At 46.0% G+C, this 23,548-nt stretch overlaps 1 long non-coding RNA gene across 1 annotated transcript in view; it reads left to right on the forward strand.

Annotated features, from left to right (window-relative positions):
- Window positions 1-23,548, forward strand: part of LOC134518617 (uncharacterized) — a 105,739-nt gene that overhangs the window by 72,381 nt on the left and 9,810 nt on the right. The window lies entirely within an intron of this gene.

Here is a 23,548-nt window from a genome sequence, read left to right on the forward strand (position 1 = left end):
GGGGGGGGAAGGCATTTTAGTTTTTCTTTTGAAATTTACAGCCTGACGGACAATTTACAAGCTGGTGTATTATTTCGGGAGCACATTTTCCTGGCACGTCTACCAGTAACTATTGTTTCTTGTGGCTCGCTGATGAAAATGAAGACGGAAAAGCAGGAGCTCTTTGCCTGCTGGGGTGGGTTACAGGTCCGCGGGCACAAAAGGGGGTTTTATCTGCAGTGGCCACCGTCAGCGCGTAGCAAGCGGCACCGCCGGGCGCCGGGTTTTGTTGTGTTTAACTCTTGTGCTGACTCCAGCTCGGCACTTGATCCCTGCGCCGCGTTCCGCGCGGCAGAAACGCGCCTTCTGCCCAAACTTCGCGCCCCGCACGCAGTTATTGGCATGCTAATCAGCTTTGTATTTGTTATTTTGAAAAGAGCATTTGTCAGTCACGATCACGGGGTGTGTTTGAAGCCAAATTGATGACTTTATAGTATTACTTGACTTTAAGGTAATGAGATCACATGTGAGTCTTAAAAGGTAGGGTGCTGTCGCCCGCGTACGTTTGTGCTGGAGGCACTCGAGGCGCTCACAAGTTGGTGTAATAGCTCTATCAGACACCTTACTACATTGTCAGCCCCGCTAAGGCTACGCTATCTTATCTCCCAACTAAATTAAGCTTCATTATAATTTGTTTCTTAATAACACGCACTTCACCGTAATATGTAAAACGCTTGGCTTTCATGAACAACTCTATGGAAAAGCTGTACAGTATCTCATTTGCATTTAGCAATTATATTACATTACAATATATTAAGCTGCAGAAAACCTAATCTAACATCATAATTTAAAATCCTAAGTTACAGTACTTTACAAGGAGCATACAAGGCGGGTTATGATAACACGTTGCCTTTCCCTATCAGCCAGTAAAATTATTTACTCATCTATTATTTAGTTTTCGGAAATGTTCTGGGTAAATTTTATTCATAAAATTCAGGGAGTCCTTACGGCAGAGCTCCATCAGGATGCCCGAACTGTCCAAAGGTACCGGAATACTATTGATTGAAATTTAGTGACTGGTGCTGTTTCTAATAACTCTTCGGGCTGAGCGTTTGCATTAGAAGAGGTGGTTTCAGAAAAGGGCCGTTGTTCAGGGAAGGCTGGATTTATCCAGATATTCTCCGCTGCTAAAATCAAACGAAAGGAGGGAAGGCTCCATTTTTAAAAGACTTTATACAGGTTGTGACACAGCATTTGATGAATCATTTAATATGCGACACGTGGTGCAGAGTGTCAACAACTGGCTCCTGTTGCAGCCTTTGTTCGGAGCTCAGTCCCACTCGCTCTCAGATAAACTTCAGAAAGCAGCAGATTGGAGCCAGCTCCCAATATTTCGAGTCAGTCGGATATTTTGAATAAGCTTTTGTCAAATATGTATTACTGCTTAAATCTAGCATTAAGAATCTCGTATTAGAAGGAATATGGGCTACTTAGCAGCTGATTTACCAGTTAATGGTTTAATTCTAGTACAGTATCTGGCTTAAATTTATTGCTCCGGTTAGCGATATTTTATCCGAGCACGGATTAACCAGTGCTACTGAGTTCGCAGCACAGAAGCAAGCCAGGTGCCCGTCTCAAGTTTATACAGTCCGAATTTGGGAGGAGACTGGAGCTTGTCTGGCCAGCAGTCACCGTGCCGGGAGGTTTGCAGAGGCTGCCTGCCCACCAGCTCGCACTCCAGCTTCGCCCTGACACCGAGCCTTGGCGGAAGTGTTAAATGACGATGGAGTGACAAAAGGGAGGAGGGAGCGTCTTTCTACCTTCAACACAGTAAAATGAACAAAAGCTCCTTCCTGCTCTCGTCCCTCCCGACCCAGCCCCTGCAAAACCAGTGTTTTGGTGCTGGTGTATCACGTCGACGTGTCACGCGCAGAGCCCAGAAAAAGCCTAAAAATAAGAGAAACTTAGATCTAAGTGTTATTTTTAGTTTCAAGACTCATTAGCACAGTGACGGCGTGCACTGGTATGGGATCCACCTCGCTCGGGGGATGTTCTCTGGGAATAAGCCAGATGTTAGGAAAACAGGGAGCGCTCAGTTCTCGGGTGCAAGGTCACCTATGCAGCAGGAGCGGCTCCGTAGTGGGGAGCGCGTGCCCTGCAGCGGGGTACTGCTCCAGTGAATGATGCCTGTGCTCTCTGGCGTGCTTCACATAAACAAAAATACTTTGCATACTTTAATTAAACTGTATGCTGAATCATTTTGCACAGTGATATTAATGCGCCAGTCTATGACATTCCTGTGCTTTCCTTGTTGAGAATATTAATGATGTCATCGTGCACTTGCAAGTATGCTGGCAGTTTATGTGATAATTGTATAATTGTCAAAACTAGAAACTGCCCCCGATAGCTCGGGTGCAAAGGCTACAAGATTTATTTTGTGCCTCTGCGAGGAGCGTTTTATTTGGCATGACTATCTCCATAATCGTGCCCGCGCCGAGGCATGCATCTTGAAGTGTGGGTGACTAGAAGAGGTCGCCGCTCTTCCCAGTGAAACCGGCGGGCTCTTTCTTCCTAGGAGCTGGATTTTAGAGGCTCCGTCTCAGTGCTAGAGAGCTAATGCGGATTAGATCTTGACTGAAAAGACCACAATGAAGCTTTCCAAATCCACATTCATGTATTTCATTTCCACACTTCGGCTGTGTAAGTGGTGAAGGCCAACCATGAGTTGTGGTTAACCCCACCCTCTGACCGAGCTGCTCCAGTATATTCTGGCCCTTCTCGTCTTTCAAAGTGCCTGTGATGGACAATACGAGAGAAGGTCCAGCGTCACTCTCTCCTCACCAGCCTCTAATCTTCGCTTGCGTCTCTGTCTTGTCTACTCTCTGTCTCTTCAGACCCTTTAACCTTTTTCCCCGTTCTTTCAAATATGATAATCTTTCTCTTTCTAGCTTTCCTACAGACTTTCCCTTCACAGAGAGCAGGTTGGTTGTACCCTGCTTTCCTTTACCCAAACATTGCCCTTCCAAAGCGTCACACAGCACATTCCCGTTGAGCTCTTTGGCCATGCTCTTGTGCTCATCCTCCGTGCACCCCCCAAACCTGCCTTTCTGTTCCTATGAACTCTTGGAGCTAGACCAAAGTTCAGTTTTCTCTTCCAAAGGCTGAAATGGGGACAAAGTCTGAGACTTTGCTAAATCCCAAACCAGATTCTTGCCACCTGGCAAAAAGAAATGAGATGCGTTTTTTCCACCTCACGCTTCCAAGCTTCATCTTGCACTGAATCCCAATTGCAATCTGCGGTTTGCTCTACATTCTTAGCGAAGGCAGCAAACAACATCATTTCCATAGAAAGCCTATGCTCTGTGATGTCCCAGTGAAGTCTTCAGAATAAATGCTGTGAGTGTGCAAATTGCCACCTACTTTTAAGACAGTTAATGGATTCCACGATTACAGGTTGTAAATCAACTCCACTGTTGAACTTTTTCATATATACTAGTAATTTTCTTGTATTATGTTGAAGAATAAACAATAGTTCGGGAAATAAATGTGTATAAAAAGAATCAAACTAGGAATTACATGCACAGCTAATAGAGCGTATTAACCTTCCAATGGCAGTGAAAGCACACAGCAGAGTCCACGTGGTTATTCTGTCCGGCCTGTGATGTTGTTCTGGGATAAAGTTGACTGATGAAGCCAAGGCATGAAAAGACAAATTATGGTAACACCTGGAAAAAATAGATGATAAAAATTTGCCTTTGCCTTCAAAAATGTTCCAATTCGGGTTGCTTTTCTGGGGCTTATGCCCGTATTTTGGAGCATTGTTCCCTGAAATGGAAGGTGTCCTTCGTTTTGGTATGTGATTCTGATCCCCGGGGCTGACTTCCAGAGTACATGGACTTGTATAGACTTCAGCAGGTTGACTTCCAGCCATAGCAAAGCCCTAGGTGAAAAGTCCTTGAACTTTCTATTCATTGTCTGTCGTCTTCTTTATTACGTTTAAATTGATTGACTCTGCAATGCCATTATAAGTATAATATTTCCCAAGTTATTTAGCTGTGCTCTATTTTTGCTGGGGACTTGTAATAGAGTGAATACTCAGCCCTGACCGACCTCCTTCCATATCGAAGTTTCTTATGTCTGAGCGATTTCAGGTCATGGGTGCAAAGTTTTCCCTGGTAAATACCTTTGTTTTGGGAAACCCATTTCATATGTGTACTTATGACATGTTGAAAGTCAGCAAAAGAAAAAAGAGAAGCGGAATCTGAATAATTTGTTCTCTTGAGCAAAAGGATAACTATCAAGTCTAATTTTTTAAATTGTTATAGAGACAGTGTGAGCGCAACCAACAGACCTCTCCAGACGGAGTGGAAATGCCATTGCACAAATAAAGACATCAGAATACTTTTGTTTGCTCCTAGGGTTCAGGCACCTCTACTCTGGAAATTACTCTCAGCTGAGGGCTGGAGTTATACAAACTACAGCAAGGAGATGTTCCCTGTCTCCCCCAGGGACCAGCACACAGCACTGCCGGTGCCCCGGGCTCCACGCAGGCAGGGTCCGGAGTCCCAACCCATCCCAGGGTGTCCCAGCTTTGCCTTCCTACCTGCAGTGGGCTTCCCTGCCTGCCGCTACAGAACGGCACATAACATGCCAAATGTAATGCCTGGGTAACGTCATCTCCGGGTCAAAATAGGAGCTTTATGATTAAGAGCATTCAAGTGCACACAGGGATAGAATCATAGAATCGTCTGGGTTGGAAGGGACCTTTAAGATCATCAAGTCCAACCATCAACCCAACACTGCCAAGTCTACCACCACCCCATGTCCCTCAGCACCACATCTGCCCGGCTTTTAAACACCTCCAGGGATGGCGACTCCACCACTGCCCTGGGCAGGCTGGGCAGTTCCAACCCCCCTGCCCTGGGCAGGGACACCCCCCACCAGCCCAGGTTGCTCCAAGCCCCGTCCAACCTGGCCTTGAACCCCTCCAGGGATGGGGCAGCCACAGCTTCTCTGGGCAACCTGGGCCAGGGGCTCACCGCCCTCACAGCAAAGGATTTCTGCCTCACATCTCCTCTAAATCTCCCCTCTTTCAGTTTAAAACTGTTCCCCCTCGTCCCACGGCTCCCCTCCCTGCTCCAGAGTCCCTCCCCAGCTTTCCTGGAGCCCCTTGAGGGCCTGGCAGGGGCTGGAAGGTCTCCCCGGAGCCTTCTCTTCTCCAGGCTGAACCCCCCCAGCTCTCTCAGCCTGTCCCCACAGCAGAGGGGCTCCAGCCCTCCCAGCATCTCCGGGGCCTCCTCTGGCCCCGCTCCAACAGCTCCGTGTCCTTCTGCTGTTGGTGGCTCCAGAACTGGATGTATCTGAAACAGTATGGTCAGCTTCAACAGGGGACTGAATGACTGCTGTCTCAGGTTTGACTTGGTCTAAGTCACAGGGGGACAATAATCTCCTGTGGAGAAGGCCCAGAGGATTAAGGAACGCCGTGACCATCTTGGCAGTGCTGCTGAGAAGAGAAGCCGGTACCTGTTATCGCAGCAGCGAGCGCATCAGACCATCTTATCACCAGGCAGAGCGGGTGAGATAATGCCGATAATCTCGAGTTTCTTGGTTATGTGCGATGTGTTTTTAACACTTCACAGAGTTTTGAGACCATGAGGGAAGAAAAAGATATGTACATATATATGTGCAGAGTATCTTTTACCCTTTATTATGCAGGTATTTTCGGGAGTTTTAAATGCCATCTTCGGAGCAGAAGATTCAGATGGCACATGGAGGGAGAGAAGCTGGGAGGACCTTCTTTTTCAAGCTCACTTGAAAGAGCACAATAGAGGTAAATTAATTGCCACAACATCGCTGTCTGCCACGGATGAGGCGATGTCTCACTCTGGTTGAGGGCCTGTAAGCCTCGCTGGGCGGCGTACCCCAGGCGTGTATGATTGAGGGTATCCGTAACAGCTTCTTCTGCTTCGGAAGACTGTGGATTCAGAAGTGCCATCCTCACATCTGCTCACTTTCGCTCACATAGCACCGTGCTAATTGCAGTACAATTTAGAAAATTCAAAAGTACCATTTGAGCAAAATCCTTTTCCCTACTCAGGGTTACCTCCCATGTGAGAGTACACTTGACTGCTGGGGTTTTTGTAATAAATTAGGACTCATTTTAATAGGGTTTAAGCAATGAAAGCGCCTGGTTCTGGGCATCACCTTGGCTGGGAGCAGCTTTACAAAGACACGCTGAGCAGAGGCCGCGCTGGCTCTGAAGTTAACAACCTTTCACCGCAGAGTTTAAATTGAGATGTTTTTACCCTATGTTTTCTTTCCCATATTTTATTTTATTCTTCTCTCGTAGTTTCCTCATCCACGCAGTGATCAGCCCTGATATACGATAGGGATTTTCACTTGAAGGACTGTGCATCTTTAAAATGTCTTCCCTTTATTCTTCCTAGTTCTTACACATGTAATTTCCCCTTTAATTTGACATCATTTAACGGCACATTACACGTCAATGATGTGATCTGTGAATATTTACAATGTTCGTGTCATTTTTATTTTCTAATCCAATTTAAGTAGCTCTGCTTTTTATGACATCATGAATTCTTCAGTCTTTTTAGTCTTTTTGGAACTAATTATTCCATTAGTTCCTTTGAACTACCTCCGTGTTGTCAGTCATTTCCCTCCCGTTTGATCATAAGACCTTTGCTGCCCTCCTTTGCATCTGCCGCCGGAGCTGGCGGAGGATGCGACCACTGCTAATAACCGCGACGGGCACCTCGCCCCCGCCCCCAACGCATTTGCACTCCCGAAACAAAAATCCTTTAGAAAGTCTTTTAAATGTATTCAACCAAGCAACTTTCTTACAACTCGAACTTTTACGTCTTTACGGTGAATGTCTTCATGTTGTACTTTACGACGGGCGCTCTCCAGGCTGTAGAGGACACAATTCCCAGTTGCTTGGCGTTCTCCTTCTTCATTCACCAAGAGCTGTAACAGAAAACAAAGCAACTGGGTTGGTGCGTAAAGCGGGAAAGACATCACAAAACGAACTTAACTCGCAACCGTATGGTCCCGCTCATACATTATGACCCGTGGTTTATGCTTCTTTTTAATACCTGGGTTTGGTAAATGGACAGAAGATAGACTTAGCTGGGTAAACGGGCCAGGCTTCCCGAAGACTTCCCAAACCCTCCCGCCTGTTCGCATCCAAAGGAGGCCGAAACGTGTAATAAAAGGTCTCGGACCGTGCTCCAGCCCAGACCCCTGGTCTGCCCACGGCAACAGCCTCTCCCAGCTCCCTTGTTTACTGGGAATGTTTAACGTTTCCTCGTAATGCTGAAGAGCTCTGTTGTCTGTTGCTGCCCTCTGTAGTGATAGAGTAGAGACCACAAGATTTCTCTCGTGCAGCAATAATTCTGTTTATTAGCAATTGTAAATGCGTTATGAAATTAACTGTCACTGCAAGTTGAGGGTTTTCCCACTTTTTGCTTCTGTTGCTTTCTCTCATTTAGGATTATCTGATCTTCACAAAATTGTCAGATTGACTGGTCTTCATGGGTTTCTTATTTTTATTTCTTTTCCATGAATGGTTAGAATATGTCAGGATAACATTTTTAGCATGCTGACCTGCTTTAATGCAGCACCTTAAAAAACCATTAAAACTCAAATCATTTTACATGGACCGTAGAAAAAGAGAGAGGCTGTTTTAGATTTCACAACCTAACAATTGTTTTTCTAAAAGAAAAGGGCGAATTCACAGAGAATCCCATGTGTTGCTCGTTGTCTCATTTCTTTGAAACTTTAGCTAGATAAAGCAACTTTTTTTTTGTACAGTCAGATGTAAAATGCACACTAGTTGGGAATAAAAAGCAAATATTGACATGTGTCTGTTGTCCGGCCTCTTACATCCTTAAACAGATTTCTCCTCAGGACAATGCTCACTGATAACCATCAGTATTTTATGGTAGCGCTAAATGCAATATAGGCTGTGATTGCTGAGAAAATAATGCTATCAAGTAGGGTAATTAACCCACCTCCCCATATTGTCCTAATTTTTTTTTTTTCTTGGTATACGAATTAAAATAATTAATTTTTGAAAAAGAAGAGCTTATAAAGCTTTGAGTAAAATTAGAGCGTGTATGGTCAACAGCGATCCTCACATTTCAGCTGACGGAAGTAGAAGTCTCTCACACTGTTGTTTTAGAGAGATTTTCAAATTGTGGTGGTTGTGGACTCCATTTTAATTTTTGTATAATGGCAAATAACTTAATTTGCAAAAGGCAGTCTCTAAAGTTGTCCCTGGCCATCTCGCAGGTGAGGGAATGATTCATTTTTGAAGTCCGAGGTGTGTGGGTCCTGATGTTTGGAACGCAGGCGCTTCGTTTTGGGTTGTTGCTCAATGAAAGAGGGCATTTTCATCCGGAGATCGGATTGACTGCCCTGTTCAAAGAGGATCACGCGTTTGTGCTGGCCATGTGTTAAAGATGTTTAAGTGCCCGTGGTGCCCAGGTACTTGTAGCGTTTGGGACGGTTCAGCAGTGGCTGTGGCTGGCGCAGTTGAACTGGGGGAGTTCACCCATGGTGGTTCTCCATCCATCACAGCAGGTCACCTGGACTAACATCACTAAATGAAGGTAAGAAATGGCTTTAAAAGTAAAACCAGAATAGAGTAAAATTAACCTGGGAACTCTAGAACAACTGTTTCTTCTGTGTCTTTATTTCCCCAGCCCCCAGTTTTCTGCAAGGTTAATTTTATGCCCAGATCGTCTTTTAAATTTCCTCTCCATTTCCATTCTCGTCCTCGGGTTCCCTCTTATCTCCTCTCTTCTGATGTCACTCCTTCCGTCTCTCTTCTCTCTCTTTTATCTTTTGTTCCCTCTTTGCTCACACATATGCTTTTCCTTTTATCTTCCTAAATAAATCCGCAGGGTCAACAATATTCATTTTGTTTGGGTTTTTTCCCCTCAAACTTTGGCTTCCAGAGAAAAAGAACAACTTTTCCCAGTCCTTAGTGTTTGATCTACTGGTTTTTTTCTAGTTTTAACTTTAAATGATTTTTTCCCCCCCCAGACTTTTGTAGAGGCTTATAAAGTGATAACATAGTAGTACTACTACTGGTTCTAATAGAAAGAAAAGCCACCTGCATCGTTTATGGTGGATCAACATGTATTTAGATGTAGATGGTGTTCATATGGCTTTCTGGCCCTCATAGGTTGAGTGCCTAGAAGAAGAAGAAAAAGAAAAAAAAAAAAAAGAAAAGAAAATATAGGGGAAGCTCATATTCTTTCTCTTTCCATTTCTTTCTGCCCCTATGAAGGTACCACCCGGGAACCTCTGTTTCTCTGTGGAAAATGGTGATTCTCATGAGCTGCAGACCTTTGCCTGCAGGCAAGGGAGGACCGATGGGTCTCCTCCTGGTGCTGGGCACCGCTGTGTCCCAGCTGCATCTCGCCTGCACCGGGAATCTACTTCTCCTCTTTCCTTCCGTGCTGTCTTGCTGGTGGGCTCAGCCTTGGCGGGCACTGAGGAGGTGGAGAAAGAGGGAAGGTTTGTCTGATTCACCCACAGAGGCGATGTCTCCGGGCAGACACGGCCCGTTCCTGTATAACCCACATGCAGAAAGAAGGGAGACGGTGGAGCAGACCCCTTCGCGCAGGGCTGGGGTGGGTGGTTTTTATGGCCGTGGGTGTAAGCATCTTTTGGAGGCTGTCGTGATTTCAGCCCCGCAGGCAAAGCCTGTCTGGGTTGTGTCAGCGCAGGATAGGAGCAGCTTTCAAACCCCCAGCCCAAGTGCATCTTGACACGCTCGTAGACCAACCTGAAGCCTCTTTGGAGCGTGTCCTCAAGGGTGGGCGCAGATAGAGGCGCCCAGCTCCGCCCCGGCTCACCAGTGGTTGACTCTGCGTCATGCCGTCACGATCTGGAACGGGTGCGGGAGATTCCGGGCAGGCACCCCAAAGCAGGAGGTGCCAGCTCCAGCACAGCGCTTCCGCAAAGTGTTTCTTACAAGACTCATTAACTTAAACTTTATTATCTTGGATTTAAAGCTATAAATGTGTAACACCTACACAGAGAGTTCTCCTCGGCAGGGAAGTATGGACATTGAGTAACTGCCAGAAGTTCTCCTTCCAATTCCCAGTTGAGCTTCCTCTTGTTTTTCGTTCGTACTCCACCAGCGGCTACCATATGTGAGCATGGCCAGGATGTCCCTGTGGTTGACAAACAGAATTTGTGTCCCCAAAAGTTAACAATGACGCAAGATACAAAATTTTCACCAAAGCAATGTTGACTCTAGACTGAAATCCTGTTCTTCTCACTCCGACACCGGTGCTCAGCCAGGAGAGCACGCGGTCTCACACGGGACCACGGTACATCCAGCACTGCTCTCCCCTGGAAGGGGGGAAAAAAGAAGGAAGGTGGGTCTAAATGCTCAGGAGCCAAGGTATCAAAAATATTGATTTGGATAATTATCCTCAATCTTACAACGTTACTCTAAAGATATCAGAAGTGAAAAGCTACAGGTATGTGAAAGCTAATGATATTTTGTCAACAATAAGAAACAATAAAAACCAGAAAACAGCAATGCCAGAGACAAATAACTTTCCATGTTAAGTAAAGGAAATAAAGAAAGAAATGGTTGTCATTATAGCATAGCTAGGTGTTAAAGATATATGCTAATGATTACGTATTTGTTAGAAAAATAGCTCAAATCAGTCTGATCACGTAGAATGAAAAGCAGTAAAATGCCTTGGGGAAAGGGTTTTCTTTAATCCTACTTGCCCGGCCCATGTGCATGGTTTTGCTCTCCTGGGAAGATCTCTAGGGAAAGAGTGATGCCCCCCGCCAAGCGTCGTCGCTTCCCTTTCCTTTCAGGAGGTCGCTTTTGAAATATTTCCTGTGCTCAGAAGTTTAAAGGAGAGCCACCAGATCCTACTGAATTTGTTAATAAATATGGAGAACAGGGTGGAATTTTTTTTTTTCAACAAATTATCTGCAGTGGGAGGAGGTAAAGGAAAAAAAACCAACAAACCATCCAACAAAATAAATTTTTTTAACCGCGTTACAATGTCAAAATCTTTATTGATGGCATATTGCAAAAATAACCCCGTGTGTTACTCTTTCATGTGCAAATGGGAAAAAAAACCCCACCCATATTCTTCTAAACTGAGGATATTCAGTTTGTAATCATTGAGGAGCGATGAAGTGGAACTCCATTAGGTCCCGGCTGTTCCGATGCAGCCGTGCTGATGCTCGGCGTAGACAGTTCTTAGCAGAGAGGCAGGTTAAATGGAAAAAGAAATGACTGCAACTATCTTCTCAAAAAATATATTTTGTGTCGTTAACTCAGCTCCCACACCCAAATAATCACTGTAATGGCCAGGGGTAAAGCAAGCTGCTTGGTTAAGTCTCTCTGTGAAATTTCCGTGTGTTTACGTTGGGGTTTTATGTTGAAAAAGTATCAAGCAACCTGGTGAACCCAAGTGTTTCAAATGGGATGAAGGGAACTATCAGAAGTTAGTTTGGAATAAGACATTTAAAATTCAGGAGGTTATTTAATTAATTTCCTGTGTTATTTTGATGAAAACAGAATACCAGGAGGTCTAGAGACCATAAAACCCACATGATTTCTCTCAACTTAAGGGAAAGCTTATAAGAATAAAATTATGCATTCATAAAATCCAGCCAAAGCATTCAAGTTTTTAAGTTAAAAACTATTACAAATTATCTCTGATATTATAAATCCAACCCTCGGCGTGTACTGAGCTGCGCTTATATTATCTGAATATTGATTGTTTTCCTAGGAGAATCGCAATCCAGATTTTTCTTCTCATAAGTATAGCCGTGCCTATATTTTGCTATTTAGTGATGGCGCCCACTGGCAAATTCATGGTGTTTTTATTTCCCTGGCTCCCGGCGCTGGGCACCCGCGTGTCCGCCAGACCTCCCGGCTGGAGACAAACCTACGTGGGAGGGTGAGCCACTTGCGCGGGGGTTTAAAGTGCATTTTTTGGACACGGGTGTGCTCTTCAGCAGTGTAATCCTTTGGGGGAGAGGGGATTTATTATTTTCCTCCTTAAGGAAACAAATCCCTTTGCAGGCAGTCTGCCTGAAGGGTGATAAAACAGCACGGGAAGTTTTAAGGCTGTTTCATTGCAGTTTTCCTCGGCTGCGAAAACGCATCAAATAAACAGTTTTCAGCACTCCCAGCTTCAGGAAATGCTTGAATCTCAGCAAAAGCACATAATTGAGTGTACCTGTGGCACAGGCCTGTGTCTAATCAGTCGGCTGTGTAGGTGGGTAGTGTCAAGTGCCATTCATCTGCTTCCCCTGAGATCTGGGGAAACGAGGAGGAGGGGTGGTGATAAGACAAAGATATATAACCATGTTGACCACTGAAGTACATGGTTAACAACTTAATTATCTGAGTTCAGCTATCAGTCAGAAACAAACCTGTACAATTTAGACATACTTTATAATTTGCTATAAAAATGGCATAATGATAAGGACAGTGTTGCTAGAATTAGAATCTGCATTAAGTGTGTTTAATTTAATTTTTCTAATTATATTTCTAATAGCTTAAATATGTGCACTGATAAAATGGTTAGCCACCTGCATTTAAATGCCACCTGATGCGTTTATTTTGGAACAGTGGAAGATTGATATAATTTGAGCTCGAGTTCCTCTGAAAATTCCTTTATTAATGGGTGTTAAATTATTCTTTGTGGCTATGCTGCACGGGAAGTGACGGAGCTGTTATCATGGTGGGAATCGCTGCGAAATCCTTTAAATCTGAAAACACTTATTATATTTTCCTGAACCGTGGGTGGGGGTCTCTAATTAAAAACTAAAAGTTGCATTGGCATTTCACAGTTCTTCAGTGTTTATTAATTGTGAGGGGGTTTTTTTTAAGTCAGGTGAGTTAAAATTTTTGCCCAGTGGCATGTGGATCGAGTGTGTTTCCATAGAGAGCGTTCCCATATGATACTGATTTATCAAATTAATTTAACAGCCAAAAATACAACTAACTATGTTTCAGTGGTAGCTGCTTGTTTTCATATGTTTGAGGTTACTAAATAATTCTTTTAAGATGAAATCGTGCACTTTTTTCTAGATCTCTGTGTCAGATCAAAGTGAACATTAAAGAAGTTATTAGAAAAAATATGAAAAAAAAACCCTCTTCCTTTCACGTGAGTAAATTAAAATTGACTTTAAAAAAAGTTTTGTGTAGCTGATCCCAAGAGAGGATGTCTCCAGGCCAATTTGAAATGTATAATAAATTACAAATAAAATAATGATTTAGAAAACGCTATTTAAAAAATCAAAATAGCTTAATTTCATGAATCGTACGCTGCAGATATTGTTTACAGGGCTAGGAGAGAAACAGAAATCCATAAAATCAATGTTTATTAATTGTTTATTTGTACTCAGAGCTCCATTTATTTTCCGTGATTGCAACCCGGAGAAACGGGGCAGAGCGGGCACCTTTCTCCCGAGACAAGTAAAACCCAGGGTCGGTGGGAACGGGGAATTTAACTTGGATAAAGCAAGGTTGGGTAAGAAAAACTCTTTAATGAGCACCCCAAGTGACAGCGGCAAAATGATGCTCAGCGCATCCCAGCAGCCCCCACGGCTGCCCCACGCCCCTGGGATTCCTGTAAAAACTGGGAATCTGGGAATGGCGATTCTTAGCTGCAGGCGGATGGATGAAGCCAGCGGTGTCTGCTCCCGGGATGCTGCTGGAGGTGCTGCGCTTGCGCAACGAGAGGCTGGACCACACGCCCCTGGTCTTTCCTTAAAGGTAAATATTTACGTGCTACTTTCCCCAAAGAGCTTTGCCATCTGACGCGGCCCCAGGACCGATGTCCCCTCTGCCGTGTCTCTTGGGGGACTGGCCAACGTGGCGCGAGAGCTGCCCGCTCCTTTGGTTCTGCCGCGCCTCCACCTTCCTCACTTCTATACGCCCCTCGCCGTGCAAGATTTAAAAAAAAACCAACAACCAACACCCGGAAACCAACTTATTGTGATTCAAGAGCCAGTGCTGGAAAAAGCCAAAGTGTGCAAATCTCATCTTAAGCATTTTAAACAAGAGGAACACTGATTTTTCAAAACAAAACATGACGAAACTGCGGGCTCCCTCTAAGCCCCTTGAAGTCCATGGGATTCCTTTTATTGACTCGGCTGAGCGCCGGATAAGGCGGCGGCAGCGAATGCCACACGCGCAGAAGGACCCCGACTACTTGGCATATGATTGTTTTCAATTTCATGGCCCTTTGATCTCGTATGGATTCCCTTAACATTTACCTTGATGGAAGAAATATTTTCAGTTGCTCGCACCGGAGGCGCATTAATCTTTAAATATTTATATTTTGAGTGCGGGTACACGCACAAGCTGCCGGGGATGTTGGGGCCTGGACCTGGGGACAAGCGGGGTTGGGGGTGCCATGGAGGTGGCTCTGGCACCCCAAAGCCAGCCCTGCGGCGGGCGGGATGCTGTCGGAGAGCGCACGATTACCTCGGCCAGCCCCAAACCCTGCTTACTTTGCAGTAATTTCTGCCTTTGCCCACAGCCACGTTAAGGTTTTTCTGGTTTTCTGGTCTATCGATGTATTTTCTTTTCAAATCAATCCCGTAGTTGGTTAAAATTGATAAGCGCACTAGCAGAAACTAACGCTTTTTTTTCCCCGTGCCCTTAGCCGATCTCCCCTGTCATTGAAGCTCTGCCATAGAAGACGGTTTAGAAGCCGATCTCTTGCGTGTGATGCCAGAATGTAATTGGACATTGCCATGCCCACACCTGGGTTTTCTGGGCTGCGTGCAACGCCCGCCCATGGCTCAGCAACAGAAGGAATACGTGGGTTGGGTCATCTGGCAGAGAAGGATGATAAACCACAACTAAGCTTCACTGTCTTTTTTTGATGAAACGCATTAATCTCCATAGAAAAGTAGAAGTTTTTACATCTGAAATGAACTCCAGATCCGCTGAGCCTGGTTTAGGGCAGGTGCTTTCTCGCGCTGAGGATTTCGCCTCCAGCCCTGCGACTGTTCGGTTGCGTTCTCTGCTTTTCTTGCCAGCAACATGCTTTATTTGAAAGACTTTATTATATGACGCTTTGTGCCTGTGTAACGTGGCTAACAGCCTACGTCCTAAACGCTTTCTACCGGAGCAGCTTTGAACTGTCGCCAAAAAAAAGGGTTTTCATCTCCAGGTGCAGTTATCCAGGTATTTAAAAGAGTTTAACTATCGGAGGGGGCTGTGATGAGGTGGGTGCTGCCGGAGGCAGCTTGGTCCCCAGCACGCCGAGGGATGGTCTCCCGGGCTCACACCCCCGAATTCCCCAAGGCAGACACGGGGGGAAGGCCCGGGGTGCGCGTGGGATGCTCCCGCGGCTCAAATCCTTAACGACGCTGTCTCTGCCCGCTCGCTAAACCATCCCCGTCCTGCGCTCCCGTGACAAACACTTTTATAATGCTTCATTATAACAGACAGCTGAGAGACAAGTGAGATGTGCAAGTACAAGAAAATGAAATCAGTATTTAATTACTAAATATTCTACATCTAAAATAAAAAAAAAGCTTAAATAATTCAGTTTGATTTGGTCTAATTAGCCTGATTTCCTAGTATTTAGCCCTAATTATGTGATACATAAGCCCTAATTATGTGGTACGTATACAGTGTGCTCTCTAAAGTTAAAGATCAGAACGGATACTGACTTAAATGATAAAATATGTTAAATTATTAATTATAATTAATCTTACAAAATAGGCATAATTAGTTTAAGTACTTTAGATATTCTACTTAATAGCGTTACGCATTATATGCAAGGTTGGAACATTTTACAAATACCGCATCAAATGAAGAGTACTGGCGAGTACTTGGATTTAACGAAGGTCCTTTCCCTGGGCTGCCCCGACGCGCCGGGCTCTCCCCGCTCGACAGGTACGTGCGGTTGAACACCTCTGGTGCCCTGCCCTCTCACCTGGCGATGGAAGGGTGGAAATTGGGGAGTTTTTTTGTCTCTCTCAGCTTACCCTGACGGTGCAGAATAGCCGTGGAGGGCAGCGGCGTTGGTCTCTAGGTGTTCGGTGACCGACCCTTTCTTTTTCTGAGGTTGTGCCACGTTGGTCGGCAGCGGGGTGACGGGGGGAGGAAAGCGGCTTGGAGCACCTCTGGATTCCTGCGCACTGAAGGAGTTGTTGCTGCCGGCCGGGCAGGCAGCGGGAGAGCTCGGGCCGGCGCAGGCTCTGCCTCTCCGTCCTCTGTCTCTCTGGGGAGCCCCAGCCCCCAGAGGTGGGAAGGGTCCCTCAGACCGGACGGGACGGGGCACAGGCCCTGCCTTCTGCCGGGGAACGGAGCCTGTTCTTCAAAACAGCTGTAGGAGCGGCTGTTACCTGAAATCAATCCCTGCAGCAAAAAAAACGGTGACATATTCATAGGTCTTCTCCTTAAAATGTGCTTTACAACTCATTAATATAATATGGGCAAAATTGGGCTGGAATTGCTGTGAAAACTGTCTCGCGCCAGATTTTTTTTTTATAGTTCTGTCTTTTGATTAGGTCAGAAGTTTGGGGGTCTGCTTTGCTGGTGGCGCTGCAGCATGGCCCACGCGGGGAAAATGCTGCAATAAGCATTAGCAACAAAGAAAAGATTCAAAAATCACCTGAAAAAAGGGAGGGGGGGGTGGAAAAAAAAAAGAAAGATTATTCTATTTTCCATTTTAAGATTTGCGGAAACAGGGGGGCAGGAAGACATTTGAGGGTATTTTTATAAACCATTTCACCCTGTATTAAAACCGGTGTCGCTGATTTACAACACTTTCACTGCATTCGGGCAGTAACTCTTCAGGTACATAATGAAAGATAGTCATGAGTTCACCTTGAAAACAGTCACATTATCAACATTACAAAGGTTCTCTTTTCTTTTTTTTTTTCATTTTCAAACTGCCTACTGTAAAAAGTAGACCCAAAATAGGCTTGAAAAACATTACTTGAAGATTTTATTTTGTTAGATTTTGGCTGCGTTTATAGAAAAACAAAACAAACACCTTAATCCATTGCAACTTACATTCTTTAATGGTAAATCTTATGAATCGCTTTTTCCTTTTTATCTTTTCGTGCACGTTTGTGTCTGTATCCTAGCTCAATGAGAAATGCGTATGGTTTGTATGGATATGTACTGTAAATTGTGCGTGCATGCAGCTAATTAATCATCTATACCATCATATCGTCACCTCGGGTGGGCAGGCAAAGCGGGACACGCACACCCAAGCCAGGCTCAGAAGTCTGAAGATGTACTGTAAAACAGAGCGCCTTTCATTTGCCGTGCGCTTCTGCTTCCTACACAACAGCAAACCAAGTTAAATTACAGTGGAGGAGACTTGAAGATAGACTTGGAAAAGATTTGGAGAAACGGAGGCTGAGGGGAGACCTTCTCGCTCTCTACAGCCCCCTGAAAGGAGGGGGCAGCCAGGGGGGGTCGGGCTCTGCTCCCAAGGAACAGGCCATGGGATGAGAGGAAACGGCCTCAAGTTGCACCAGGGGAGGTTTAGGATGGATATTAGGGAAAATTTCTTCCCCCAAAGGGCTGTCAAGCATTGGAAGAGGCTGCCCAGGGCAGTGGTGGAGTCGCCACCCCTGGAGGTGTTTAAAAGCCGGGCAGACGTGGTGCTGAGGGACGTGGGGTGGTGGGGGTTTGGGCAGCGTTGGGTCGATGGTTGGACTCGATGATCTGAAAGGTCCCTTCCAACCCAGGCGATTCAATTGGAAACGGAGTTCAGTAACGTTGCACGTCTACGTGTCAGAAATCCCTTGAAACAGCTCGAACTGGTCATAGCCCCGCAGGGCTGGAGGGGTGGGCAGTGCTGGGGGCACGGAAGGGGGTGGGGGTGCCGGTGCCCCTCAGCGTCCTCGGGAGGGGTTTGGGGGCAGCACCCAGCCTGGGCCTGGCTGCTGGGACCCCCCCAAGCAGGGGGAGCTGCTCACAGATACAACCTGTTGCACCTCTGGGGATTTTAAACCTCAAATCTCCTGGACAGTACATAAGATATGAGTAGCTCTTTTTTTCTTATTTATTCAAATTCAGTAACAGTGTTGGGGGTAGATGTGGAAATCACAGAATACTAGAGAGAGTGGTTTTGCAGAACTTGGTCGCCAAATATTATATATTGGAACTCTTGTTACATATCCAGCTGATTTTCGCAGGTTGACGGTTTCATAGATTAAATAAACTTGAATAAATGTAGGAAATACAGATTAACTAAATGACGTGTTGAAACCGTTCCAACAGACGACAAACTAAGTCCATGAGAAAAAAAAAATAAAATTTCGAGTCTTCAGAAGCACTTTCAGCTCACGTGTTGTGTTTTTTAACAGAGCTCTAAATTTCCCTGGAGTCGGTGCCAGGTGCGCTCCTCTGGCGCCTGTCTCTTCACCCGGCTTTCGGCACCTGACTTGTTAACGCACTTTCACCTGCATTATTTCCTGTGCAAGCCGAATTTAACTTTTCTGAAGATGAAATTGTTTTTTCTAAACGGGCTTCCATACAGAGCAGCGTTCTACCTGACGTCCATCCTGTCCCGCAGGAGGCCCCCGTCCCTGCTGTGATGCCCGCTGGGAGATGCCCTGTGGGACTGGTCTACGGCGCAGCGGTGCCAGATGCCGTGATTTCTTCTTGTTCCTGTAGCTAACGAAGAAGCAATTCGTAGACAAAGAATTGAAGGTATTAAAACTCCAGTAAAAATGCTTCGAGGGTATGACTAGATGATAAGCATTACTTTGAAATTTTTGAAGATGAATTCGAGAGAGTTAAATGGCTCCGGGTATCTTCTGCCGTGAAAAAGCTCTTCAGGACGAGGGGGCCAACCTGCAGTTGAAGTGCAGTGGGCTTTTTAAAAACTGCTATTTAATGACTGTCTTTGTTCCAAATCCCTTCCAATATTTGCAGTGGAGAGAGCTGAGTGTGTTTGGACTTGTGGGCTGGCCATCCTCCCGTGGCTGATACGAGCAAAATGTTTTCCTTTAATTTTCTCTGGATATCTTTTAGTGCTAAGTAAGTCTCTGCTTCTTTGCAGTCATTACAATTTATTTGTCTGAACCGCGGTGATACCGGGGGCTCTGACCCCACTGCGGGAGATCCTGCACGAGCAGGAGGAGGAGACCCGGGGAGGCTCATGTGGAGACTTTCGCTTGTGCTCATTGGAAAATATTTGAGAAGCCAGTCAAACAGGGCGTTATTTCCAGTGAAACGGCTCAGCTGCCCATAAAATATGGGTGATGGTAGATGGGGCAAGTCGGAGACGCAGTGACCGATGTCGTCTCCTGTCCAGAATGGAGTGGAAGGAGGAAGAGTGAGGTGTTACAAACAGCGTGAGGCCGTGAGAGGCTGGGCTTGGGATGCTTTGGGCCAAAGAAAATAGCCTTGTTTAGTGAAATTAGACTAGGACCTTGCATGCTGTTGCTTTGGGATTTGGGAGAACCGGATTTAGTTTCCTCAGCTAACCTTGCCTGTATGTTTTCTTTCTCTCCTCAGTTTTTGTCCACTCTTTCACAAAACAGTTTGGTTTTTTTCCCACACCCCCGGGTCCCGAACAGCTCAGCAAATACAACACCGTTTCGTACACGCTATCCGTCCGGGGGCTGCCTTCTCAGACCCAGCACAACCGCTAGCCGCTTCTCTTTTATTTCGCCGGTGCCCTCCTGTTTCTGCTCCACGCCGTATTCCCTGTCTTCTCACCCTGTAGCAATTTATGCATTTGAATAATGGAAGGGACACCTTAAATTACGTTGTCTTCAAACATTACGTGGAAGGAAAGGATTTGCCATTGTGGATCAGAGCGCGGGTCGATCTCGCCGGGGCTTCTGCCCTGCAGCGGCCACCGATGACCAAGGGACGGTGCCTCCTCCCCGCGTCCGTCGCCGCAGCATCCCACCTGCCTCTGCCCGGCGACGGCGTCGGGCAGGGCTCTGCTTCCCAGCACGCGCCACGAGCACCACGGGCCCTTGCGCAGGGCATGCGGATGTTCTTTCCCCTGGGGTGTGTGGATGTTCTTTCCCACCTGTTTCTACGCTTTGACACAAAATATCTTTTCCTTCTTAATTAAGCTCTCCTTGGGATTTTCTCAGATCTTCGTTATTTAGAAAGTATTTCTTGTGATCTTTTTCCCCACATATACGTTGGTTTAATATTTTAACTAGGTCTGGTTTTTCTGGCTCGTCCTTTTGCAATACGTACCATGTTTTCAAGGAGATGTAAATGTAATGTGACAAAGCGATACGGTCCCTTAAATCTAGCTTAATTTTACCAGGAATAGTGGTGAGTGAGCCCGCGATGGCTGACATGTCTGGCTGTTTCTGCACACATGGGTGCACAAAAGGGCTCATTGCCACGTTACATGTAACACTAGATCTTGTCTGAGCGTTCTCATTGCTATTGGGTCTCTTCCATCATGCCTTGCGTAGCGAAGCCTTCCTCTCCTCTGCCAAACCCACCCTTCCTTGTGCTCCAGCCCCTCCCACCGCTGTTGGTGGACCACCAAGGAGAAGGCTTATTCCCGTGCATTGAGGTCATGTTTCATTCCCATTTGCGTTCTCTCCCTGGATTGCACGTTGCTGAGCAGTGTGCGGGAAACGCGGCTACTTGGAAATGCACTTTTTTTCCACGAGAGATAATTTCCTTAAAGTAGCTCTGATGAAGGCTGGCGAGTGGTGGAAGGCGTTTCCTCACTGGGGTTTAAGCGGGGCAGAAGTCCCCGGTGTTAGGTCTCTCTTTGTTTTTCTCCCCGTGGAAGCAGATGGCCACACGCCGAGGGACTCTGAGCGTGGACTCTGGCTAAGACCATGTGTAAACACCGTCATAAGCTGTGCCTTCCCGGGGCGCTAATCCATGAAGATATGAAATCCGTTACCTGCGTCACCTCGCAGAGGCCTAATTGCAGAGCGGGGCGAGTCCCACGTTCTCCGTCCCACGGCCTCCCGGAGCAGGGGCTGTGCTTGCAGAGTGCCCCGGGCGAGGAGAGTGTCCAGGGTTGGGCTCAGCTTCTGCTGCCATTCCCGACGGGAATAAGGACCCCCTGCCCACCATGCTTTCCCCACGGGTGGTGGGAGCAGGAGCCCCGGCCACCTCCTCTGCTCCCACGGGTCTGCCGGGGCTGCCCGCTGAGGACGTGTTGGGGGAGCAGGCAACAGTGGTAGAAGATGCAGCTTTTTCTTTATCTAGAAGGAATGTCATCTATCTCTTTCTAAGGCGGAGTGGCACCACCGACACAAAGCTGCAGAGGTACAAATACGCAGGAGTATGAAATGCAAAGGCTGCCGGGAGGGGACACAGAAGTTCCTTCCCATCCCTTCCTGCCCACCCTCCTTGCCATCTACACAGATTTCTTATTTCCTTCTTCGTACAACAAACGCAACACAATTCCAGATGAGCAGAAATAGTTTAAGTATGTGAAGTGTTGCATGTGGTCAGCATGGCTTTCAGGCTGCTTTGGCTGCAATTTGAGGTAGGAATTGCGTTAAATTGGGGGTGTTCGTGCTGAGGTTCATGGCTCTTTGTCAGTGTCCAAGTTAGAAACCCGTAAGTGGCACAAGCCCCAGGGGAGGCCAGCTCCGCGTGCGAGCGCTATTTCACGTCCTGAGGTAGCCTTCAACGGCAGAGCAATGATAACAAATTAGAGAGTTGCCATGTACTTTTGTTTAACATTTTTGAGCTTTCCAATTTCTATTCCTTATTTATTTAAAGGAAAATTGTCATTCTTCTTGACAACCGTATACAATTATTCAAAGTCCATCTAAAACTTGGGCAGATAAATATTAGCCGGATGGGTTATTCCACGAACCAGACGCGAAACCAGGCATCTGATCCGGTGCCACATTTGCAAATACCTGGGGCTGAAGCGGTTTACCTCTATTTTAAAAAACAGAAGTAAATCTACTAACCAGCACTTTCAGCTTAGCGGATTGTATTTTTCTGCCAGTTTTGAACAGGATGGATTTATTTCCATAACTATTTTTCATATCACTTGGATAGTGGTAGGTAGTAGCACGTGATGGGCTCTTTGTTCTCACCTGCTGTGTGTCAGGTTACCGTCTTCCATGTGTTTATGTACTCTTTAATCTATTGTTTGTTTTATAAAATGGGTGAATATAACAAAGAATTTTTTGTTTTATTGAAACTGCATAAGAAAAATTATTTAAACTAATACACAAAGGAATTTCTAAATCTTGGTTTAATTTTTTTTTTATATTCTGCATTACAATACAGAAAAAATCTGTCCTTCTGTCTGACTAATGTTAGTTTGATGATTATACTAATATTAACTGCTTTACTTGAGTAAGCAAAGAAAAAGTAAAATACCAGTCAGACCAGCTGCTAATTCACAGAGTGTTGTACTATGGTTATTAAAAATACCCAAAAGATGTACCTTTGTGGTTCAGTCTTTTGAATTAGAAGCAGAATATTAATTTAGGCCTGAAGCATGATTAAACATTGTAAGGCCCCTTAAGAATTTTCACCAAATTTTCTTGGATTTCTCTTTATTGGGTCTTCCTCGACTGTGTTTAGCTCTGTAATTGCTTTGCTCCTTTGTTGATAGGTTAAAGCACAATGTGATTTTCTCCATGTCATAATATTTAAGAGGATGGTTCAATGTTCCGCATGTATGATGTGCAGCTGAGGCACACGGAGACACGGCGGGGGGAGTGGGCTCTGGGGGGTTTCTGGGGTTTTTTTTCCACTTCCCTTTTTCTTTTTTTTTCCCTTTTCCTTCTATTTATGAAACTAAGCAGAAGGAAGTTGCAAGATTTGCCTGTTTGCGCCACAATGCAGAAAATGCAATAACATCGGGGGTGGGGGGGAAGGAAGGAGAATCTGCACCGGTGCTTAGGGCTGAGGGGGTCAGCCCCCTCCTGGAGGCATTTCGGGGCCACCGCCTGCTCCGTGGGATCGCTGCTGGGCTGCAAATTTACCTGGGCTTGTACCGCGGGTGTGGGTTTTACTGGAAATTTAGGAGGAGTTTCCCGGAGCGGAGAAACTTCCAATCACAGCCAAAATGGGGTAAAAAACGTCCAGCTCCTTCCCCACTCTCCTGTTTCGAATAATAAATTCAAAGCACTGCATTTATCAAGTTTCTCGTGGAGAACCAAGAGTTAAAATGTAACGGTTAAAATCCATTACGCACACACAAAAAAATGTTATTTGGCAGAAAGGAGTTAGAAAAGGTTCCAGAGCGTGAGCTGGGTGTCGCAGGTAGAATAAACCAAAATAATTTCAGTCCCACACCGAGGTAGGGAAGGCGCCTGGACGGGGAGCTCCAGCGGGGCTGCAGCGTCGCTGCCCAGGCGTGGGATGAGGTGGGGGTGGTGCCCTGTGCTCCCAGAGCAGACACCTCACTGGGGCCCTGCCCCACCAGGAAAGAGGGGAGCGAGCTGGGGCTGCCCTCCTGGCACAGGCCACGGCCTGGGGACAGCGAGGCTTCACTGGAACTGCCTGGCCAGTCCCCGTGCAAGGCAGAAGGTTTGACAAGAAAAGACCAAAATTAGCTACTCTGGGGCTGGATCTGCAAAATAGGCATGAATTGTCCAT

Source organism: Chroicocephalus ridibundus, chromosome 7 (genome assembly GCF_963924245.1).
Source record: "Chroicocephalus ridibundus chromosome 7, bChrRid1.1, whole genome shotgun sequence".
Lineage (NCBI taxonomy): Eukaryota > Metazoa > Chordata > Aves > Charadriiformes > Laridae > Chroicocephalus > Chroicocephalus ridibundus.